This window comes from Phalangium opilio, unplaced genomic scaffold, assembly GCF_054372755.1.
Source record: "Phalangium opilio isolate 3A_F unplaced genomic scaffold, DU_Popi_V2 ptg000041l_1, whole genome shotgun sequence".
NCBI classification, from domain to species: domain Eukaryota; kingdom Metazoa; phylum Arthropoda; class Arachnida; order Opiliones; family Phalangiidae; genus Phalangium; species Phalangium opilio.
In genome coordinates, this window is record NW_028324165.1 from 8235772 (window position 1) to 8251785 (window position 16014).

The window sequence follows — 16014 nt, forward strand, 5'->3', positions numbered from 1 at the left end:
CCCTTGCAATTATAAATTAAAGGAACGGTGTAAAGGAAAATAAAGTGATTTTTTTGTTGTCGATTCTTAATTCTACCAGGGATAGATTTAATTTTATAAGTAGGAATGGAGAACAGAGTAATCTGGGCGCGCATGCGTCAAGGTCCCGGACCCCCTTTCCACGGGACGGGGGGGGGGTATGAAAGAAGAGGCGGGCGGGTCATAGCGACAGAGGTAAAAAGGAATTAGGTATTTTTCGCCGTCCCCGTCAGCAACGTCATCAAAACGTAGTTTAAGTGAGCCACCCAATAAGATAATTTAAACTTTTCGTTACGTGTTGGAGGGAGGGGCTCTATACTGGGTGGTCTATGAGTCGGGCTGAAGTAAATACTAACCGTTCTCCATTCCTACTTCTAAAATTAAATCTATCACTGATAAGACCAAGCTGCATTATTAGTGAAACATCCAGGAAATACAGTCTAAGAATGATTTTAAAATTGAAATTAGTTTCGTAAATTTCATAGATAATTTTAAATTTGCACCTCTGGCCAATCGCGTAACTCCCTGCCTTCTGGTTAATAAACAACAGGTATTAATTTAAAAGCATCTATGAAACTAATTTGAATTTAAATATCAGTTTGAGACTGTATTTCCTATATGTTTCACTATTCAAATTATTCTTATAAAACACTTGATTTTTTCTTTAAATAAACCATACCACATACAGCAAGCATTTTGGAAATTATCATTTATTTGTGACGATATACTGCTGCTATAGCAGGATGTCAGAATGTTATGTATGTATTTATGTTTTCATTAGACCTCAAGGCCACCTACCAACTCGAGCTGGGTTTTAATTCATTGGTTTTGCTCTACGCGTTATTAAGGTCATCAAGTTATAGTAGCACGTGGAAACGAAGACTCGCTTCAAATTGGGATAAAGATCTTATATGTTAATTTATACAGTTACGTTTAAGTATAAAATCGATGGAATTCGGAATAATCTTGGTGTCGTAATGTTTGAGGAAATTACTGTTAACATAAGTCAATAATAAGATATGTTCCTCCATAAGTTTGTTAAATTTGGTAACTTAGCTTGCAATTTTGAAGTGATTGATGTAGGTCATAGATTCGAGGTAAAGCGAAGTACGCCTGGTTTTGGCGCTGTCAAAGGCTTAGTAATGCCAGGGATAGCTTTAATTTTAGAAGTAGGAATTGAGGACGGAGTAATGTGGGCGCGCTTCAAAGTCCTGAACCCCCTTCCACGTGATGGAGGGGGGGGATAGAAAGAAGAGGTGGACGGGTCATAGCGACAGAGTCAAAATGGAATTACGCATTTTTCGCCATTCCCCGTCAGCAACGTCATCAAAACCTAGTTTAAGTGAGCAGCCAATAAGATAATTTAAACTTTTCGTTACGTGTTGGAGGGAGGGGCTCTATACTGGGTGGGACTGAAGTAAATACGAACCGTTCAATCCATTCCTACTTCTAAAATTAAATCTATCCCTGGTAATGCAGACCTTGTGCAGACTAAATAGGAGCTAGATGGAAGTCCTGCAAAATTAATTAACCATCCGAGTGTAGGACTTCAATTCTCGCTTGTCATTGTCGAACTAGTTATCTCGAGCTGTAAACCTCTAGCATTACAAACGTGTATATTATTGTCATACTTATATGGAACATTTCTCATAAACTTATGCTGTTAGGTTGAATTTGGTAATATTGTAAAGATTTTTGGGAGAGATATTTATTTGTAATTTCAAGGGTCCGTGACAATAGGTGATTGCCAACGTTCACCAAGGTCACTTTTAACCATTTTGTCGTTTAGGAAATATTGTCAAACGTTTCCGGATTCCGGAAGTTTACGGATTACTAAATAAGAAGTTTGGGAGGAGGAGGGACGTGATTACGAGTGTTTTTATGGTTCGTCTGCTAGGAATTTGGCAGGATTATAGGCTCCTTTTTACTGTTTAGGGCTCTATATATTCTTTATCATTACCCAAATGTATACATATAAAGTTGAAATTTATATTATATTTAAAACAAACCACTATATAAAATTAAAATGTTATTTATTTTTCGAAAGACACTGAGAATTGACTACACTCGGCTTCTTATTTAGTCTGCATTACTAAGCCTTTGACAGCGTCTCACTATGCGTATGTCGCTTTACCTCGAATCTATGACCTCCTACGTCACTTCAAAATTACAAGCTCCAGTTTCTAACCAGAGATTAACAAACTTATGGGGAACATATCTTATTAACTTATCGTAATATTAGTATTATCAAGAAGTGATGTCTAGTTTATTAGGGAGAAGGTGTAAATTCGCCCCCACATTTCTAGCTTTATCTCCAGTCCAAACGTATAGTAGGTCCGGGGTTAATCCCCGCCTCTAAATTACAACCAGCAATCATCTCATTGGTCCTTGAAAACTCACGTCAGCGCGACCGACGCGAATGACGAAAATTACAGTCATATTTTCCCACTCAGAGGAGAGGCGAAATAGCCCGCGGCCTCCTTTTACGTTCCCCCCCTCCCCTTGTATTTTGAAAAGGGGACTGGGACTATGGCCTGGCGCGAATACTTAGGCATCTTATACCTTCTCCCTAATAAAATAGATACCACTTCTTGGTAGGATGTTATAGAATAACTAGAGCTTCATTTTGAGTACCATGGACCTTTCCATGTAGTCACTGACACTTTATTTTAAATTAGGCTTAAGTTAACAAGTTTTTTAACTAAATTCTTCAAGAATCAAGATAGGTCGAGGCCAGACCTCGACCGGGGAGCTCTCGTAATTTAATTTATAAAAATAATTAGATAAATCTTGATCAGTTGAAAGTTAACCTTTTCGTACCCTCAATCTCAATTTCGATCTCGGAAACCTTCAAAATGAAATTTATCTTAAATGAAAGAAGAAAAAAGGCAACCCTTAAAAAAACTAGTTTTCCCACAAAACCTACGCTTAAAAGACTTCTTTTTAAAACCAAACAAGCAAGTAGCAGCACCGCCACGATATCTGATAAAAAACGACTCCCTGTGTTTAAAAAAAAAGCCGCAAACATTTTCCACTAATTACAAACAAGAGTAGATTACGGCAAATGGCGATCGAGCGCTACCAGAATAAAATAGAAAAAAATGGCCTTTGGTAAAGTTGCAAAAACAGAGATAACAACTCTCTTTCTTAATTGCAAAGTGCATTTTCGTTAGATTTTCGCTTTTGCAAAAAAAAATATACCGTTTAAAACTCATCCCTTACCCTTACGTAACATTGAAACAGAAATTCCTCAATTGAAGTAAAGTATTGATTTTATGATAATTTAAAGGGAGAAAGAAGTTTGTTAATTGAAGTAAAGTATTGATTTTATGATAAGAAGTTTTCCATTTTCTAATACTTTTTCGTGTCATGTGATCGTTGTTTTCATACTTTGTTGGTGTCACATGATCGTTGTGTTTTAATACCTCTTTCATGTCATGTGATCGTTGTGTTTTAATACCTCTTTCATGTCATGTGATCGTTGTGTTTTTTATACTTTTGTTGGTGGCACGTGATCGTTGTTTTGAAGTTAAACACGTTACTGTACCACGGATTTTATCAGGAATACATACAGCTAATAGGAATGATTAGCGTTGCTTTACGGGAATCTATGACCTACGTCACTTCATGACAAGCTCTCATTAACCAGTGAAAAACTTATGGAACACATCTTATGAACTTATGGTTATTAGGTTAACTTAATGAGATATGGGAGCACAAACGTCCCATGCAAATTTGAACTTTCTAGTTTAAGCGGTATGGGCTGAACGCTGATTATAAATCATTCATTCAGTCAGTCAGGACTTGGACATATATGTAGAAATAGATAAAAAATTTAATTATTTTTACATCTAATAATTAGCTTCTTGAATATAAAGAATTATTTCGGGCACGTGGTTTGAAGTGAAATTTTTTCGCAAATCGCCCTGAGGTTATAGAGACAGATAGTCGGCCAACGTAAAAAAAAAGTGAAGATTCTCATTTCTCTTTTATATATGTTATGTCTTAAAAAGGGCTGGTTACCGTTTAAAAAAATTCCAAAAAACACTGGGCTAAAACCAGTTCTTTATTCTAAATGAATATTTGACTTTTACTAGGCCTAGGCCTACCTATATAGCCGTAACTTGTTAAAGTGTTAAGGGGCTTATAGCAAAAAGTGAAAATATTTAAAAGAAATTTACGGTTTATTAAAATTATTACAGGTTTGCAAATTGGTTTTATTTTAAAAATTTAACATAAATTTTCGTCTTTATTTTAAATTATTCAAATTATTTGAGATGCAATTATGTTAAAAAGGTGTTTTTTCTTTTGTAACTACAGTATATGGAGAGCAAATTTTGGTTTTGAACTCTTGATCCAAGATGGGGTCCAAGGGCCCCTAACATTTGATTAGTCTACAATTATATGTCAAAAAAAAATAATTGTCCTTCTGTCCATCTTAGGGCCTTTAGGGGCTTTGGCCAATTACATTAGAATGACCAAAGTTGTTTTTCAACTCTTGAACCAAAATGGGGTCCGAGGGCCCCAAACATTTTTATTAGTCTACAATTATATGTAAAAAAGCATATGTCTTTCTGACCATCTTAGGGTCTACAATGCTTTGGCCATTTGCATTAAAAATGCTATTTTTATTAAACTACATTTTTTTTGTTCTACTCTTGATCCAAGATGGGGTCCGAGGCCCCCTAACCTTTTGATTAGTCCAAACATTGTCCATCTTTAGGCCTTAACTTACTATGCCAAATACATTTAAAATTAACATTTATAAATAACTATACAATAATGGGGCCAAAATATTATTTTTATCAACAGTTGGCACAAGTTGGGGTCCGAGGACCCTTTAACCTTTTAAATGATTACTTTTCCAATATTTTTAATATAATTTTCTTAGATGTTTTCTTTAGTTTTTTGGTCACAATTCAACGCACCTTTAAACGCGATTATTTCACGCCTACACTAACATACTTTAAAGACTAACTTAGATATAAAAGGATATACATAAAACTTTAAATAAATCTTTCTATTTAAATAAAGTTCAACAAAACACTCGTTGCGCCAACCCTAGACTTCCCTATGAAACTGTTCTGACTTGACATAGGTGAATATATAAATAAATATTTGTTTCTGTATCTTGAATTCACGACTGTAAATTTACGCACGAGTTCATACGACCGGACCACTCGGGGCAGGTAAAAAATAAACAAATATAGGTGCTTATGGAAATGACATAGAAATAAGAAGTTAGGTAATGAAATGTAGGTTTTTGGGAACAGCAAGAAGCGATATCTAGTTTACTAGGGAGAAGTTATAATTTCGCTACATTTTAGACAGCTTTATCTCCAGTCCAAACGTATAGTAGGTCCGGAGTTAATCCCCGCTGCCTCTAAATTACAACCAGCATCTCATTGGTTCTTGAAAACCCACGTCAGCGCGACGCGAATGACGAAAATCACAGTCATATTTTCCGACTGAGGAGAGGCGAAATAGCCCGGCCTCCTTTTACGTCCCCCCTTGTATTTTGAAAGGGGGACTAGCTGGGACTATGGCGCGCGAATACTTAGGCTAGGCATCTTATACCTTCTCCCTAATAAACTAGATATCACTTCTTGGTAACTATGAAATTACAGTATCTGAAATGGCAAAAATGTTTTTCAGTAGTTGCTAAGTAGCAAAGGTACTTTACCAGGTGTTGCTGACATCTTTGTAATTAATGGGCGGCCATTTTTAAATGGCGGTTGGTATGATTGACTTCAAAGCCCTTTATATAAAACCCATCAATAGGTGATACAGGGTGTTTCTAATAAGTCTGGCATAAATTAAGGGGTGTGTTCTTTATAATTTTTTTGAGTCGAAAATGTTCTATGCATGCCACATCGGTATCGGTACCGATATTTGGCTAAACCGATACATCGGTATCGGTTTAATCTGGTTACGACGACTACTGCTGAAAGAATTGTCACTCAGGCCTACCTAAAATGTACTCCTGAAATGGCATCTATAGTGCACGTGTAGGTCTGTAGAGTGTAGATACACACTTCAAGAAATTCACCTCTGGTTTATCTAAGTAATGTTATGAGCTGACCAAAATATGAGCATCAAGACCTGCTTAAAGCTTATCAAAATTCAGAGGGTACTGGAGTCTGGGATATACGGGTTAGACAGTGCAGGATGGTGGTGGTTGAGCTTTGGGCCTTGGCCCCTCTTCTCTCTTTTCTGAAGTTGAACTATCTGCAACGATAAGCAGATTTTTTTTCTTTTCTATATGTATTTTTTATGTGAGCCTTTTTATGAGAAGATTGCTATTCTGTATGAAGATAAGAGGTCCTAGGCTTCTAGAACCTTCTATCTCATTTTCGAGTACCTGTACTCTTTAGTTTAGAAATATTTTCTTTCTATGCATGCATGCATTATTGCTTGCTAGCTATGGAATAGAATATTTCTTCAAGAAGACCCACTGTTGTTGCAGCGTATAAGTTCATAAGATATGTTTCTCCATAAGTTTGTCACTGGTAACTTAGAAACTGGAGCTTGTAATTTTGAAGTGATTGAAGTAGGTCATAGATTCGAGGTAAAGCGACGTACGCCTGGTGAGGCGCTGTCCAAGGCTTTGTTCCATTTGTTTGTCACTGGTAACTTAGAAACTGGAGCTTGTAATTTTGAAGTGATTGAAGTAGGTCATAGATTCGAGGTAAAGCGATGTACGCCTGGTTTTGGCGCTGCTGTCAAAGGCTTAGTAATGCAGACTAAATAGGAGCTAGATGGATTCAAGTCCTGCAAAATTAATTAACCACCGAGTGTAGTACTTCAATTCTCGCTTCCGTCGTTCTCCTTCGAACTAGTTAACTCGAGCTGTAAGTCTCTCAGTAGCATTACAAACGTGTATAGGTAGTGCCATACTTATTACGTAACATATCTCATAAACTTATGAATGATATAAGTCAGTCTGAAGATATGATATGAATTCAATATCTTTTTAAAATGTATAGGCCCCCCTATTTTTTTGGGTTAGACCATAATAAAATAAATTTCCAAAAGGAATGGGTGCACGCATGATCTAATCGGAATCGAATGGCTCAAAGACACAGTTATTTTTCAGTAATATTGGTTTTGATTATTATTTTGAAAGTAAGTTTTTGGGGCAATTTTTTACTGTGAAATTACCCTCTAAAAATGTAATTTGATTTAGAAATTCTTTGTTTGTTTACATTTAAAACAATATACAATTTTCAAAAGTCGGGATAGGTAGGGGTGGACTAGAGTCTGGTGTGTTGACCACTATTCTGTTAAGACTGTTGACAAACATACCCATCAATGCTCCTCAAAGACTTAAATTACAAACGGACCTAATCCAAATTTGTTGCGAGACTGGTAACTTTCTTACATCTTTGGGCATCCACATTATTACTGGATTTTCCGCCTTAAAAGGGTCTGTTACTTCGCCGGAGAAATGTGTCTTCGCCATAGACTGCTTGACCTTTAACCCCAAATATCTCAATGTCACATATGGAATATTTGAAAACGAACTTGTCTGCAAGATAGACCTACCAAAACATCTCCTAATAAATAAGAACTATCAGGAGATTGGGCCTTGTCTTTATCTCTTTACAGGGAAAAAGCAATAACTATAAATTATCATATTTGACCCTGAACCCAAAAACCGCGGTTAATAAATAATTAAATAAATAAATAAATAACTAGTTAATTAATTACTTATAACTTAAACAGACCCTTATATGGAAGAAATAACCCTTAGAATACTAAAAAATTTGAATATTTATTGACATTCTTATGTTATGATGTAATTATGCTTATTTATCAAAAAAAGGTGTATGCAAATCCATACACACATTAACCTAGAATCATACGCAACTATCCCAATTAGTTAAATCATAAATAAAATCTTAATAACATAACATATGCCCCATATTTATAATAATTAGCATAATAAACAAAAATACTTCATACATTCATTCATTTACATCACTAATCTTCCACGGTTTATCGCCCAAAAATAATTTAAAAATTAGTTTAAATCTTAATTTTCATGTCCCATAATTTTTATAATAATTAACAAATACGTCATTCATTCATTCATTCATTCATTCATACATTTACTAACATCACTAATCTTTCACGGTATAGCGCCCAAATATAATTAAAAATTTAGTTTAAATTAAACACGCTTTAATTATATCTTTATAAAAGCATCTAACCATTTTAAATTATGGTGTATCACCTATCCCATCTTTAAAGACAAAAACAAACATACCTAAATATTTTATCTCGGTCGTAGTATAAATCAAAAGATTTATTTGACCTTGTAATTTAAAAACATTTGTAGTTAATTTAATTCAATTCAAGAGTTTCACGCTTGGTTTATTTGCACGCGCATCGTTTACTTAATAACGTATTAAGTCGTTCTAACCTAAATAGCTTCCGTTTTTTTTTAAGTATTACATTTAATGATTACGCAAGTACCCAACCCTCCTATAGTTTTAAATATATTAAGCCGTTAAAAAAGTTTTCCCTAGATCCGCTTTAATGCCTTAGTTAATGAATTCCGTTTCAGTTTTTAAACTTCCTCTCAGATAGGATGTTTCTAAAATTTAAATACCTCTATATGCCTTACCAGAAGTAAATAGGGGTGGAAGTAGGTATCTCTAGTTTAAGCTAATGTAACGCGTACGTCCGTCCCTTTCTCATAAAATACTAGCCACAAGGTTTGTGGCGCAAAATTTGAATACATCCAATCAGAGAGAGAGAGAGAGAGAGATGGTTTTATGGAGAGGAAATTTGTAACAGGCGCCATCACACGGTCCTAAAGCTAACTAAAACCGTTCAGAAACTTAATTGCTCTTATTTTCTTTAATATTGTAGATAAAAACATGGTTCCAACTGATATATTCATTATCTTTTATTCTTTTCGATTAAAAAAAAAGAACTAATTCTAGTTCGGTGTATCCCTTTAAAGTATGACCAAGAAGTTATATCTAGTTTGCTAGGGAGAAGGTATAAATTCGCGCCACATTTCCAGCTTTATCTCCAGTCTAAACGTAGGTGTCCGGAGTTAGTCCCGGCCTCTAAATTACAACCAGCATCTCATTGGTTCTTGAAAACTCACGTCAGCGCGACCTACGCGAATGACGAAAATTACAGTCGTATTTTCCGACTGAGGAGAGTGTAGCGAAATAGCCCGGGGCCTCCTTTTACGTCCCCCCTTGTATTTTGAAAGGGGGACTGGGACTATGGCGCGCGAATACTTAGGCATCTTAAACCTTCTCCCTAATAAACTAGATATCGCTTCTTGGTATGATATGATCTTTGCGTCAAACTGCGTAGTGGAAAGTGTCAAAGAACACGTTGGTGTCTTCAACATTTAGTTATACCAAGATATACAACATGGTCGGCCACTCAAACATTGATTAGCCCCTAAAACAATTAAGGAAATAGTCACACGTAGACTCTTATCAAAAGAGGCGGGGCGTAGTTATCGTCTGCTTGAAATAGGGTTAATACGGATCATTAATAGGACGCACGGTATGTTGACCCAAAGACGTTAGATAAGGGTATTTCAAAGTCACCAGTCCTGCACCAAATTTGGATGGTCCGTATTGTTTGAAACCATTACGTCTTTGTTGTAAACATACCCATCAATGTTTCTTATGTCTTAACAAAACAAGGAGGTCAACACACCAGACTCTACAACCGACTTTTGGAAAATTCAAAGCTCAATTAATAAATTAAATCCGATGCTAATTAAGTGTGCTTGCCTATATATATACACCTATTATTTTAAAGCGTATATTAAACTATTTCCACCAATCAATAAGCTGCATACTGACTCTCCCACGCGCTAACCCGTTAATACAATCGATATTAAATGAAAAATAGCTGTAACTTGTCATACGTCGCCTAATGCGTGCCCTTTCCCCATAATAATAATACACTTAGGACCGGTTCTTAGTCACCTACGGACCCGGAAAGCAGGTGTGTATAGGCTTATATGTTCTCGCTTATGTCATCACAATCAATTAAGGGATATTCCCGTTAAACCTTTATCTCGTCTTCAATGTAGGATAAGGCGATAATGGTATAAGCTAGCTATAAATGCACTTCGGCATAGCCGCTGCCGAACAAATAAAAGCCATTAGTGAATGAAAAGGTGTATATATTGCGATCGCTTGCCTGGTTATGTTTTAGCAGGGACTCTTGTACACTGTACTATCTTATCCACTTGAAAAGCAGGACCGGACGGTGTAGACTGAGTGATTTTCCTATTGCAATCATTGAAAATCATTCTGTTTATTTGGTTGGGTTGTCGTATCAAGGTGATAAGAGAGTGGCGTTCATTCGTTTTGAGAGAGAGTGCTGAGTCGCTTTTGAAGGAATTATGGATATTGGATTGCCATGGCCATCGTGTATTTAGGGTGTGGACCAATTCAATTTGCCTAACTGAATCTCAAACGTATTACGCAGGTTGCAGGGTTGAAGGGTGTTAGGTATATAGTTTTGTACAGGGTTGCCACCATGCAGGTCAGAGAAAAAAATGGACCATTATAAAGGTCATTGAATTTGCAGGGTTTTAGTTTGAAAACAAGTCCAGGGATAGATTTAATTTTAGAAATAGGAATGGAGAACGGCTAATTAGTATTTACTTCAGTTATTCCGACTCAGACCACTCAGTATAGAGCCCCTCCCTCCAACACGTCGTAACGAAAAGTTTAAATTATCTTATTGGCTGCTCATTTAAACTACGTTTTGATGACGTTGCTGACGGGGACGGCGAAAAATACGTAATTCCTCTGTCGCTATGACCCGCCTCTTCTTTCATACCCCCCCCGTCCGGGACTTTGACGGGCGCCTAGATTACTCTGTTCTCCATTCCTACTTGTAAAATCAAATCTATCCCTGACGCAAATCATGAAAGGGCTTATTTTGCCTTTATAAGGGAACAAAATCACCTTTTTCGACCTCTTCACGTTTTCGCTAACATCTCTGTTGGATTTTTAATACTCTATTAGAAACCTACACCTTATACAGTGTGTAATGGGAACCTCTCCTCTAATTTGACAACATAATCATGCTGGATAGCAGCGTGCGATATTAATCGTTGGTCGGTAGTTGATCTACGATGGCACCACTTTAATTTAAAAAGAAGAGCGTAGCCAAAACAAGGGCCTCTTCTCTACACTTCCACTTCTTTCCCCTAGAGAGGAGGAGTACAGGCATACTTGCAACAGACTAAACTAAACTTGTTGGAGCCTCTCCCTTAGCCCCCCTAAGGTCAAACGGGGTCAAAATTCCTTTACGTTATAATAAAGAGTTAAGAGATAAATGTATCTATACAGGGTGTTTCTGATAAGTCTGGATGGCATAAATTAAGGGCGATGTCTATTCTTTGGGAAATCGATTTTGAGTCGAAAATGTTCTATCGCCATTTTGTTGGCAACAAGGGACACTCTGTTTTCGAGTTATGATTTAGGGATAACCCGTTAAATTTAATTAAGAAACTGATATAGACAATGATTTCTAATTTAATTAAGGGGTCATCCCTAAAACACCCACCAAATCATAAAGGAGATAGAACATTTTCAACTCAAAATCGACCAAAGAACACACCCCAGACTTATCAGAAACACCCTGTATACTTATGCCTCTATCAAAAACTTTCTTTGGTCGAGAGGGATATGATTCATAGCAGGATGCATACAGTTACTAGGAATAATTGTGGCCCCTTACATCCCATGTTAATTTCAACACTGGTTTTGTGGTCTTGGCTTGAGAACTATAACCACGGGTCATGCCTCATAATTCTGACGACTTTATAGCTGTGATTTCATTAATTGGTATCAACGTGAGATCCAACAGGCGCGCAACAGGCATCGAGATTGGTTATTAATTCGCTAGGTAAAATTCGTCATAGATAATGATCAATCTAGCTTGCTCCTCCCACAAATATACCTATAGATACGTTGAGTGAAAATAGCTAGTAACACAAATATTCCTATCTGTATGCATTCTTGATAACGTGATAGGAAACAAGCTAGCCTTCCGTTGGAAATGTCATATTTATTCTTATTATGTTACGTATGATATATTCTATGATAAAGTACTTGGTCTAAAAGGGTAGACTGGTTCTGTTGTACTGTTGTACCGTGTTCTTGGAGCTGGAAAAGGTTAAGCTTGGAAGCAAAAGATATGAAAAAGGAAGAAGAAAGGAAGCAGTACGCTTCATTGTTAAAGGGGGAGCTTTAAATATAGAGATGTATTGTTCACGGAAGATGGATGGCCTACAACTGAAGGAGACGTGTATTAAATTGCATCCATCCAATAGAGAAGAAACTCTATACCGTGCAATACCGTGCAGATATCCCAAAAGAACCAAAGTTTAGATCAAATAATAAGTAATTTCTTTTTCAATTTCTTTTTTTTTCATATATGTCTATATATATATATATATAGACATAAGTTTATCATGCATTATAAACTTATAATATAAATTAAGGTATATTTTTCTATGTCTACCAAGAAGTGATATCTAGTTTATTAGGGAGAAGGTATAAGATGCCTAAGTATTCGCGCGCCATAGTCCCAGTCCCCCTTTCAAAATACGAGGGGGGACGTAAAAGGAGGCCGGGCTATTTCACCTGCCTCTCCTCAGTCGGAAAATATGACTGTAATTTTCCCGTCATTCGCGTTGGCCGCGCTGACGTGAGTTTTCAAGAACCAATGAGATGCTGGTTGTAATTTAGAGGCGGCGGGGATTAACTCCGGACCTACTATACGTTTGGATTGGAGATAAAGCTGGAAATGTGGGGGCGAATTTTTACCTCCTCCCTAGTAAACTAGATATCTCTTCTTGGTTATAGTTAGAGTGGGCCTCAAATAAGGACGGCTAATTTAGAAGTTGAGTTTATGTTAGTCATGCGTGTTGAGTTGCGTTGGGTTGAATTTTATTTATTAAGTGCTGCCCAACAAAGGAAATACTTATAAAGCTATTAGCGTCCATTAACACTTTCTTTTTAAATAAATTAGATCCGGTTTAAAATATAATCAACGCTTAGAAATTAAAGAGACCTAGCTACTTTCGTTTGTTTCGTCTTCCTTCTCGGCAATTGTGTTATAAAGACGTCGTCGACACTTTAGTAGAAAGTTTAAATTCGGATCGCTTAATTGTAAGTCCAATTATGAGGCTTGACAATAAGCTCAAGGCATGTTAAGGATATAGTGTATATATATACCCCAGCCCCTCGTTTAATTCGGATCCTGGGAAAGGAAACGTAACATTCTGTATGTACAGGGTGTGTTAGGCTAAAGTGGGTGTTTGTATTTATTATTCACGAAGCCCTCGCCACAGAAATCAGTGGTTTTTTTTAACTAGAGGTTCTATCACGTTTAGTAAATTCTAATAGACCCCTTTTCAAAGGTTGGGTGGTGTTTTATTGGTTTTTTTCTGGGTTTCATTAGGGTTTGTTTGGGTTTTATTGAGGGTTTTTTATGGGTTTTATTACAGTTTTTGTGGGTTTTACTAGGGTTTTTGTGGACTTTACTAGGGTTCTTAAGGGGTTTTTTTGGGTTTTATTAGGGTTTTTTGGGTTTTTATTGAGGTTTTTTATGGGTTTTACTAGGGTTTTTTTTATGGGCTTTACTAGGGTTTTTTAGGGTTTTGTGGATTTTATAGGGTTTTTTCTGCGTTTTTGTTTTGTGGGTGTTATTGGGGGTTTTTCTGGTGGAGTTTTTCAGTTTTCTTTGTGGCTTTTTTAGGGTTTTTTCTGGGTTTTATTGGGTTATTTATATCTGGCAGTTGCGTGAATTGCAGTAAATTCAAAAGACACTCATTAAAAAAATTTCATAAAAAATAGTACTTTTGAGGTTGAAATAATATCTTAAACTATCTTTAAAAATAAATAATTTTACCATCTAAATTCATCAAAATTAAGGATTTTAGCGATTGGTATTATTAAGTAAATTGTTTCCTGTTTGATGGGTTATGGTGTATAAAACCCTGTTTTTTTTTTGGATTTGAACCCTAATTCCTGACTTTGATACAGTTCTTTAATAAACACCCTGTATGCGGCCATAAAGGAGACACGGATTCAAGGGCCTTAAAATGCGGATTAACTTGGAAGTCATTATCATTAGTGGCAACTAGCCCCTCCCCCCCTTCCTCCTCCGCCTGGCCCTATCTTTTAATTTTCCCTTTGTGTCTTGATAACATACTAGCTTTTGAAAGAGATAAATGAAATTATAATTTGAAATCCCTTAGCGAAAAGTTAAAAATTGCCAAGTATATTTGTTTCCTTAAATTGACGAGTTTTTATTCTTTATTTAAACCAGGGATAGATTTAATTTTAGAAATAAGAATGGATTGAACGGTTAGTATTTACTTCAGTTGTTCCGACTCATAGACCACACAGTATAGAGCCCCTCCCTCCAACACGTAACGAAAAGTTTAAATTATCTTATTGGTTCACTTAAACTACGTTTTGATGACGTTGCTGACGGGGACGGCGAAAAATACTACGTAATTCCTTTTGACCTCTGTCGCTATGACCTCTTCTTTCATACCCCTCCCTCCCGTGGAAGGGGGTCCGGGACTTTGACGCGCGCCCAGATTACTCTGTTCTCCATTCCTACTTCTAAAATTAAATCTATCCCTGGCTGTATCTAAAATAGACTGGAAACTCTTCCGGGTTGGTTTCCAGACCATTTAAAACACCCGGGCAAACGCCGTGTAGCTTCTTAGCTATAGTCTTTTATCTGGAATGCTAGACGCTAGAGTGTAAAGTTCATTATGTTAAAAAGGTCAACAACAACTCAAAATTTCTTTCTAGAATAATAAAATTTATGGATTTCAAGCTATAGACTAATGGCACCCCATGTTATTTCCACTATCATTTTAATACAGTCGAAGGTAGAGGGCTGCCATTACTCTATATTTTGTTGTTCAGGATCAAATTCCAAAGTAAGAACTCGTTGAGGAAAAACGTCACCTTTCTTTGAAAAAGAAAGAAAACTAAATATTCTTTATTTAAAATCATTTTTAAATTAAAGAAAAATGTGAAATTGCCTCTTGGAAATATTAGGAAAGAGGAAAAAAACGGTTTCTCGTCTTAAAATTTGCATAGATTAAAGAGGAACCCTCTTCTAAATATCTCATAAATTTCAAGGAGAAAATAGCGCCGCGTCTAGAATTCGTAATTTGACTTGTGCAGTACAGCATTTCAGGCAGAATGTGAGCCCGTCCTGGGTGAAACTAAATAAGGAGATAATTTAGCATGGTTTCATGGAGCGATTGAATACGATTTGATATTTTGCCATCCGGTCCACTGTTTTCAGTATTTTACTGATGACCCCATAAATTTAAGAGGGTTCATTCAAACCTGGAAAACGAGGAAAACCTGGAAAAATCGGGGAAATGAATAGTTGACAAAAACTCAGGGAAAGTTCAGGGAAATTTCTAATTTTTAGTAAAATTCAGGGAAATTAGGGAAACTTGCGTCAAACAGGGGCCGAGTAATTAAGCAAAATGTTCATAAACATACCCTCCATAGGATTAACATTACACCATACTTTGGAGGCTCATAACTCTGGTTATATTAGAGATACGGGGATGTCCTTTGATTATGTAATAGTCATATTTGCCCCCCCCTCCTTCGTTAACATTTGCTCCATAAAGGGGGGAAAAACCTGGATAACTCAGGGAAGTATATGGGGAAAAACCTGGAGATCTCAGGTAAGTATATGGGGAAAAACCTGGAGATCTCAGGGAAGTATATGGGGAAAAACCTGGAGATCTCAGGAAAATTTGTTTTGCAAAAGTTGTATGAACCCTGGACAATGATTTCTAAAACACTCATCAAATCATAACTCGAAAACAGTGTCCCTTGTGGAAAACAAAATGGAGGCGATAGAACCACCTTATAAACGGAATTAAACGCCATCAACACGAGACCTCCTTGTATAATAACTCCAAACCGTATGTTTATTCCATTT

At 36.4% G+C, this 16014-nt stretch overlaps 1 protein-coding gene and 1 long non-coding RNA gene across 3 annotated transcripts in view; one reads left to right on the top strand and one right to left on the bottom strand.

Annotated features, from left to right (window-relative positions):
• The window catches only part of LOC149679762 (uncharacterized), a 107809-nt gene that overhangs the window by 33559 nt on the left and 58236 nt on the right, over positions 1-16014 (bottom strand). The window lies entirely within an intron of this gene.
• The window catches only part of LOC149679764 (extracellular serine/threonine protein CG31145), an 83801-nt gene that overhangs the window by 3725 nt on the left and 64062 nt on the right, over positions 1-16014 (top strand). Inside the window, exon 1 of one of the 2 annotated variants that reach the window (XM_089835608.1) lies at positions 7027-7143. The exons of the other annotated variant lie outside the window; for it this stretch is intronic. The gene's annotated coding sequence lies outside the window, so the exon portion shown is untranslated. Of the gene's footprint in view, positions 1-7026; positions 7144-16014 lie in introns of those variants that run through there. 2 annotated transcript variants of the gene reach the window in all.